Source organism: Amborella trichopoda, chromosome 3 (assembly GCF_054954075.1).
Source record: "Amborella trichopoda isolate Santa Cruz 75 chromosome 3, AtrichopodaSantaCruz75HAP2 v2.0, whole genome shotgun sequence".
Lineage (NCBI taxonomy): Eukaryota > Viridiplantae > Streptophyta > Magnoliopsida > Amborellales > Amborellaceae > Amborella > Amborella trichopoda.
The window spans coordinates 40,045,850-40,055,501 of NC_142338.1; positions in this window are offsets into that span (position 1 = coordinate 40,045,850).

Consider the following 9,652-nt stretch of genomic DNA (forward strand, 5'->3'; position numbering starts at 1 on the left):
GCAACACTGTTCAACATCAATGTGGATATCACTATTCTCTCGGCAACACTGTTCAAAACCACTGTAGATATCACTGTTCAAGATAAGCAAGAATCTCCAATGTTCACTGTTCATGTCGGCCACCTGTCCACTGTTCACTGTTCATGTCGGCCACCTATCCACTATTCATGGTTCATGTCGGCCACCAAGTTTGATCCTTATATTTTGTTATGGACTTTCGGTGTGCATATTTAAGTTATTCTATTGTTCTGTTGTTTCTTCTTTACCAAGAGTAGGAGGTATAGATTCAAGATAAAATTGTTTCAAATTTATATCATCAATTCCTCCTATTTTATGGTATCTTTTGTTCATCTCTGAAAAATGTTTTTTCAAGATCTTGTCTTTTGAAAGAACAACATTTAAGCTGAAAATATTCTTCTCTGGCAGCAATCTGTTCATGCTTAACAGGGCCTGAGAATTCAAAACTAAGTAATTAAGGAATTCAACAATGGACTGACTATTTCTTAATTGTGTTTGCCGGTATTCTCCAAGACTTATGTATCAGTAAAAAATGCATCCTCTTAGCTTTACAATAACTTTAGAAATTGTACTGGCTAAGGTATTTGCAGGGTTAAGCATCTCTGAATGCATCCATCCTTGAATCTCTCCGAATCTATCATTCCATCGTGAAGGTGGAATGTCATCAATAGTAAATCCTTTAGATGAATCTCCATAGGTCGGGGTAGGTTGAGGTTCTTGTTGGTTAGGAGGTCTAAATTCTTCTTCCATGACAAGGTCTGGGTCTGGTTCTTGAGGTGGTTCAGGGGGGTTCATCATTAACAAAGATTCTTAATCCAGAGAAGAAGAGGAGGATTTGTCTTCAAAAGTTTCAGAAGTATCAGGCATATCTTCTGAGGATTGTGTTCAGTTTGAAGGTTTACTTCAGGTTATTTTGTCAAGTTTTTAAGGAATGAACTCATATTATTCATAGGTTTGGGAGAAATCAACTGGGTTGGAACCGAAGAGGCTATGACATCAGATTCAGTATCAGATGACTGAAACATTTGGGCTTCATTTTTGGGTACCTGAGGAATAGTATGTGGTTGAACTGGTTGGACTGTTACTGGTGTAGAGGTAACTGAGGGTTTAGGCATAGGATTTTGTGATGAACTGGGTATTGATACATTTGGTTTTTTTTTAATTGAGGAAAGAATATTTTTTCAGGAAAACGCCTTTCATCTTCAAAAGAACTTAAAGCTCTAAAACCAAATTGTCTAGGTGGAATCAAACTTATAGGTGGGTAAAGTGTTCTTGTAGGTGGGAAAGGGTCAGGACTTCTTAAGGTAGGGTAATTTGGGTGTATGGGTTTGCAAGCAAAGGTTGAAATTGGGAATGGTATTGTGTCTGAGATTTCATTCAAAGATCTTTTTCAAGGCTTTGTAACTGTTTTTCTAAAAAACCTTTTTCCTTTCCTTTCTAATTCAGTAAATATGATTGCACATGAATATCCTTTACTGTGTATAAGATCTGCATCAAATCTTCATGCAACAATTGAATCTTTTCCTTTAATTGAACAATTATGCCAACTACTCCTTGTAACTGAGACGACATAACATTATGTTTTTCTTCTATTTGAAGTAATGCTAAATTATGTGATTTAGCATTTTCAGCTTGCCAATTGAAGCTTGCTTTAGCTGGAGATATGGGCATTTGTACTCCAGTAACATCTCTTGTACTTGGATTTTTTATCTTCTATACATGTTTTTCATTTCCTTAAAGCTTTTCATAATCACGTAATGGAGAAAAATTTGAGGCATAACTTGAACTTTGAGGATCAAAAGCTAAGCATTCTAGAATGTGATTTTTTCTTTCAGAATTTTCATTGTGATCATCCCATCCTGTAGGGACGATTTTTGAAACAATGTGTTTGGGTTTTTTACTACCATAAGTCACATAATAATCCCACTTTCTTGAACTCTCTCCAAGTAATCCAACAGATGAATCACCTTCAATATATCTCTGATGAAGCTTTTGCTGAGAAGAAATTTTCTTTTTGTTTTTCTTTTTTGGTATTTCATCAAAATCATCTCTAAGACAAATGGAACAATTGCAAGTATCAAACCAATTATGACTATCAGAAGTTTTATGTTCATAAATTGGTTTCCCTGTTTTTTCAAAAGCAAGTACTGGGACCTTTTCAAGCAGTCCTTGAAATTGGGTAGGGCAAACTTCTCTGATTTAATTTTCAATAACTCTTGGAGTCTGAAAACTTATCTGTACTGTTCCATCAGACATTCTTATCATCCTGGAATCTAATTGTATCACTGGTTGACTTTGATTTTGAAAGTTTTCATAGTTTGTCACCCATGTGGATGGAATCAGTTCAAGTAATCTTTCTCGAGATATTTGTCTAGGGATGTAATGATAGACATGCTTATCAACTTTAATGAACAAGGTAGTATTCTCATGTTCAGGGGGTAAAGGGGTAACCATATCAAAGCATGGTTATGTAATCTATACACCATTTGATAATGGAGTGTAGCTATAGTGGTTGTTTCAATTTGCTTGGTTCCTGTAATTTGTAATTGGACTTTGAAAGCAGAACTCAAATGGGGGTCTTTGATTGGGATATTAAAGTTTGGGAAAAAAGTAACAAAAATGGTGCCAGCGTTTAAGGTAGTTTGCACAGTTCCAATACAGGCATGCTGATATTCTAAAAATCTGGAATCTAACCAAGAAATTCTGGAAACTGCTTCCATACCTTTTCTTTCATGAAATGTTAAGGCTAATTTTATAGCTCCAAAATGAATATGAGTATATCCATCTTTAAGCCATTGGGAAAAAAGGTTTCTGGGTAAGGCAATAGTAATGTATTGTTCAGCTTGGGTAGTCGGGATTTGGTGTTGGTCGAAGGAAGAGGCTTAAATATATTCCTTGATGGCTTCGGGGTTCTTTTTTTCACAAAGCATTTTGATTTTTTTGGTCCAATTTAAGCTAGATTTATCATAAACATGATAAGGATTAATTAATTGAGAACTAGTTTCAGAAACCTATTGAGGGGTATAGGTTATTTCAAAAAGATGTTCTTGTTTAGCAAAACAAGGGACCTAAATCTAAACTAGAAGAGGAAACACTATCTAAAGAGATATCTGAGACATTTTCTTCTGTCATTTTGAAATTATCTACTGTGTTGACTGTAAATTTTTGAAATAAAGGTTATGGTCAACTTTCTTTTTCTGGTTAACAAGGTATGAACTCTTTCCACGGCCTTCTTGCCTCAACAGAGCTCCTGTTATGATAACTTTCAGAAAGTATTGCCAGTGGAATAACATCAATACTATAATTAACCTTTAATTCATATTATGTTTTCTGATGCGAGAGATCCTAGATCAACTAGGCAGACACATAGCATACTAATCTCAGTATGAACTACAGATTAACCCAGTCAACAAAGTAAATATGAAAATAATCTCATGACACACGTGCAAGGCTCTGATACCGATATAGATGTGCATAAGGAATAAGGACAACAACGACAATGGAAAATCAAGGACTTACTGTTCAAAACACTAGTTTTGGTGAATTATACCAGTTTGTTCTCTATGTTTTAGAAAGACTCTGCAATCAAGTTGAATTTGTGAAACAAATGGAAAATAATAAGTATTTACTTGAAAAATCTTGTGATAAACCATATCTCAAGATTAAATGTGATGCAGAAAAACAATGTTCATGTCCACCCACCTTGAAAGGAAGAAAGAAGGTTGAACAAAAAAAGAAAAAGAAAAAATTCAAAAAGTTCAAATATCTCAGAAGATCACGATTTCGAGGTATCAAACATAAGACAGGAGATAGATGCTATGACTGTGGAAAGAAAGGTCAGTTTGCAAAAGATTGTCCAAATCAGAAAAAGAAAAAAAAGATAATACATCGTTTGTCACAAATTTTAGATGAAGAAATTGATGATGATTTAGAATCTGTGTTTTCTCTTGATGATGAGCAAAGTCCAAAAACTTTACTATCCATTTCTTATTCTGATGGAAATGAGTTAAATGAGATAAGCAACACCCTAATTCCAGAGATATTATCTCCACAGAATGAAATTTCAGACATAAACCATTTACCATATCAGCCTACCCCAATAGCCCTTGTCCAGATACTTTAAGAACACTATTCTAAGCCTTTGACCATACTAGCATTTTTTGATACATGAGCATCTGCTAGTATTTTAAAACCTGATTTATTACAACAACAGTTTTGGGAAACATGTAACCAGACTTTTAAAGCTGCTAATGGAGAAAAGTTTACTAGAACCCAAATTAGTAACCCATTTTGATAAATCTGTTTCCAAAATTAGTTATCCAACGTAAACTCTTAGGATCTTATTTACCCAACAAAGAACTTTTATTTGGATTTGATGTTTTTCATCAAGTAAAACTTCAATGGACTTCTAAAGAATTACATTGTAGGAATTTAACCTTGCCCTAGATAGGTTCAAATGTTCAAATGTTTCGATTTTTCAAAATCGAAAAAGTCGTATGTTTAGTTATTCAAAAACCAAAAATTGGATACTTTTGGTTTTTTAAAAACCCAAAACTATATTTCTTTTTCTAGCAACTTACTGAAAAATTTATTGAAAAGAGACAAATTTTTTGTTTTTAAATTATTGAAATTGTCGTGTTTTCGGTTGTTCAAAAACTGAAACTTGGATATTTGCGGTTTTTTAAAAACAAAAAACTATCTTTCATTTTCTAGTAACTTACTGGAAAATTTATTGAAAAGAGACAAAGTTTCAGATTTTTAAAAACCAAAAATATGGTATTTTTTATAGTTAAAAAACCAAAAATTGGATTTTTTTTTCAAAAAATCGATAACTATATTTCATTTTCCAATAACTTACTGAAAAATTTATTGAAAAGAGAGATTTTTGGTTTTGAAAGACCATAAATCGGTTTTCGGCTGGCTTATTAATGTATATGGTCCAAATGTGTTAGTGCCAAACAATCCTTTGTGATTGGATACCTCAAATTGTATTTTGAATATATTTTTTGAAGCTATATTTTATTTTGAATTTTAATAAAAAAAAGATACTTCCAAATTCTTTAAAGAGAAAATAATGTATATTTTCCAGTGTTTAAAAAACGCCGAGTCGAACCGGACTCACCCGGTTCGACTCAGGAATCGACATGGACGGATCGGATCGACGAAAAAACCGGGAATCGTCCTGTTCTAGAGAGAACCAGACGATTTTGCACAGTGACTCGCCGATTCACTGTACGGAATCGGCGAGTCCCATACGGAGTTTTTTTTTTTTTTTTGTTTAATCCATGATAGATTTTTTTGTAATACTTGATCGATTTTTTTGTAATCCATGATCGAATGTTTTTTTTTTTGTAACCCATGATAGAATTTTTTGTAATCCATGATCAAATTTTTTGTTTTTGTTTTTTTTTTTTTTGTAAACCATGATAGAATTTTTTGTAATCCATGATCGAATGTTTTGAAATCCATGATCGAAATGTTTTTTTTTTTTATAATCCATGATCGAAATGTTTGTTTTTCTTTTTGTAATCCATGATCGAATTTTTTGTTTTTTGTTTTTTTTGTAACCTATGATAGAGTTTTTTGTAATCCATGATTGAATTTTTGTAATCCATGATCGAATTGTTTTTTTCTTTTTTTGTAATCCACGATCGAATTTTTTGTTTTTTTTTGTTTGTTTTTTTTTGTAATCCATGATCGAATTTTATGTAATCCATGATCGAATTTTATGTAATCCATGATCGAATTTTATGTAATCCATGATCGAATTTTTTGTAATCCATGATTGAATTTTTTGAAAATTTGTGATTTTTTTTTTTAATCCATGATCGAATTTTTTTTTGCAATCCAAGATAGAATTTTTTGAAAATTTGTGATTTTTTTTTTTTAATCCATGATCGAATTTTTTTTTGTAATCCATGATAGAATTTTTTGAAAATTTGTGATTTTTTTTTTTAATCCATGATTGATTTTTTTGAAAATTTGTTAATTTTTTTTTAATCCATATTATTCAAAGAGAAAATGAGAGAGATGATGATTCTGAGGCCACCCTATCCCAGCCATATTATTCACATATCGAGTCCCAACAGCAACAGTGTAGGGATGAGCACGACAGTGTAGGTGAGCATGAAGGATGGGTAATCTTCGGGGATTTTAGATTGGGAACACAACAAAACACTAACACTCAGGGATTTGAGAATAGTCAGACGCCTGCTAATATCGATGATTCGTTTTTAGATCGAATCAATGAATTGTTAAACGAATTCAATCAATGGCACCAGCGTGACCAAGAAGAACGATAACGTCGTCTATCATTTTATTTTTAGATCATATGTTACTAATTTTATGCTTTATTGTAGTCCATGTATGTTGATATACTTATTCCACGATAATTCTATATTTATCCTTTTGTGTGATGTAAATTAAATGCTGAATGGCGGTTCATGCAGGGAAAGAACATATCAATATTCTCATATTCATTCAAAAACATGAAAATTCTTAATGGAGTACCCTCATTTCTTATTGAATTCCTAAAAAACAATATTTATAATGAATTTTAATAATTTTTTCGGATTTTTTTTAAGCTTTATTCTGACCGATTCACCTGATTCCCAATTCGGATCGCCGATTCGTCGATTTGGATCGGTTTTTTGGGAGCCCGATCCGGGTCACCGATCCGTTTTTTAAACCATTGATATTTTCATTATATTTAGCATTGTTATGGAGTTACCGTAACTTTTTTGTTATTACATGTATACTCGTTGTTTCCACTTCATAACTTTATTTTAATAAAGACAAAACTACCCTTTTTGATTTTTGAAAAACCGATATGTTCAAATGTTTCGGTTTTTCAAAACCGAAAAAGTCGTGCGTTTGGGTTTTCAATAACCAAAAATCAGATACTTTTGATTTTTAAAAAACCCAAAACTATCTTTCTTTTTCCAGCAATTTAATGGAAAGAGAGATGTTTTGTTTTTGAAAAATTGAAATTGTCATGTTCTCGATTGTTCAAAAACCGAAACTTGGATATTTTCGGTTTTTCAAAAACTGGAAACTATCTTTCATTTTTTAATAAGGAAAATTTACTGGAAAGAGAGATTTTTAGTTTTTGAAAAACCAAAAATCTAGTATTTTTTATAGTTAAAAAGGTGAAAATTGGATATTTTTTCAAAAATCGAAAACTATATTTCATGTTCCAGTAACTTAATGGAAAATTTATTGGAAAGAGAGAGATTTTTGGTTTTGAAGGACCATAAATTGGTTTTCGGTGGGTGCTAATTAATGTATATAGTCCAAATGCGTTAGTGCCAAACAATCTTTTGTGGATGGACTGAGAATAACAAGTCCGCCTCCCTCAGCCAACCCGCATGAGATGCTATGCTCCTTCTAGCTGCCATACAGAAAGGAAAACCTTCGCTGCATATACTTAAAGCAGATGAAGAATTTAATCTGTTCATGTTGGAAGGTAGAAAGGTCGAGGAAGGGAGCCTAAAAAACACCAGCTTTGATGAAGCACGTTCGAGCATCTTGGTTAGATGACCATCTGGGAGTAACATGGAATAATCTGTTCAAAATTTTTCACTAAAATAAAGTTCACCATTTTTGAAAAAAGGTAGGTTTCCAGTAGATTTCTAAGTATTACACCACTTCCTTGAGCTCTTATTCTACTATTTAGCAAATCAAGATGACCGAAGCCCTACTTTATTTCAATGGAAAAGTAGATATCCAGTCTTGGAAATAATGCATTTTGTAATGTATCATATAGACTGTCAATTTTCAATATTTTTCAAGTGTTGATAGATCGGCTAGATCTAAACTATTTTTAATTTTTTAAATTTTGCAATTAGATATAAAAATAATTTTTCATGCCATTACAAAGATTTCTTATACTAAAACGACATATTTTGAAAAGATTTGAAGGTGCGCCTCACTTTGATTAGTTAAAGCCTCAGCCTCACACACACACACACACATATATATATAAATGCTGAGATTAGCCCACTAGCTCATATGAACGTATGAACCCAATGGCCCAGATTGAATCTAGACCGATCTAACGGTCACGACCTCATTTCGATCTTTAATTTATTAATTTATTTATTTTTTACGGATCCAAATAACTTGAAATTTTAAGCGTCTATTCTTCTCATCAAGACGCACCTAATAAAAATATTTAAAAAGTAATTCACAAAACATAAATTAACCAAAATACGCCCGAAACGTTTCATAAATATTTTGTTCAATTTATTTCTTGTAAATTATTTTTTTGATATTTTTATTAGATTTTTTTATTTTTTAAGAACACACGTCTAAAATTTTAAGTTATTTGGATTTGTAAAAAAAACAATTAAAATTTAAATACAAAATGATATCGTGACCGTCAGATCGGCCCAGATTCAATCTGGACCGTTTGACTCATATGTTCATATGAACTAGTGGGCTAATCTTAACGTTCTCTCTCTAACGATCTTATGAGACCATGCCGCTTTTAATGGTATGGGACCCCTAATCTGGACGAACAGTTACATCAAATCCGAATCTCTATGTGAGATAGAGGTTCCACCGGCTAACCTATCAAGCGAGTCATAGGTAAACCCACTACCTCTCTCTTCTTAAACCCCTGGCCCTCACTTTTCCACTATATCTCTCTCCTAGCACTTTCATTGGGTTTCTTTTTTCTCTCTAAAACTCTTGTCTAAATCAAAGATATACACGCATATCAGATTCAATTGTTAACACGATTATGATAGTGTTAAGAATCCCATCTTGGGCATTGGCAATAATTTGAAGGATTTGGAGTCCTTTGCTAATGAGACGTTCCAAAGCACTAGCTTGATTGAGGTGCACAAAAAAGGGGACATGCGAGATCGTTTATTCGAGGCTACTGCACAACAGAGGTCAATGGGTGTGTTGAAGAAAAAATTGATGGCTTTCAAATGATAAATTTGCATGGTCAAAGGATGGCCTTAGAGGCTCCTTACAGTTCATTTATTTTTAATTACTTTTTCTTCGCATTGGAGCAGTTCTATTTTTGCATGTGAAATTTTTTGTGTTGGGCTACCATTGTTGTTTGTTTATTTTCGGGAAATTTGGATGCTTTTCTGAGTGGCATTCATGATGTTTTGGCAGGTTGTTTCAGTGGTGCAAATTGTACGTGCCATTCTTGGTATATGCATGTAGTTACTTAGATTTCTTGAATTGGCATTTATATACGATCTTGTTGTTTTTCCGGTAAGATTATATTGTGTGTGAGAGAGAACTTTTCATTCTTGTTATATGGAGATCTTTTCATTCTTGGTATATACAAAAATACTAATGGAATAACAGATATTTTTATTGGGGCATCGTTCCAGTTACATGGATCTACTTGCTCTTTTGATGTCACGTTCATTTGCTTCCAATAAAGTGAGAGGAAGATAAGAGATTAGAAAGAGAAAAAGGAGAAAGAGAAAATAGCGTAAGAGATGTAAATGTCAAGATTAATGATTCAATGCAAAAGAAATTTAAGGGAAGGTCTGTAATTGAGACGATTCAGGGTCATTGGTATATTTCTGTATTTGTCTCATTTTTTGAGAGGAGAAAGAGAAGATTGCGATAGAGAAGGACAGATTGGAGGGATCTCACCCCATTCCTA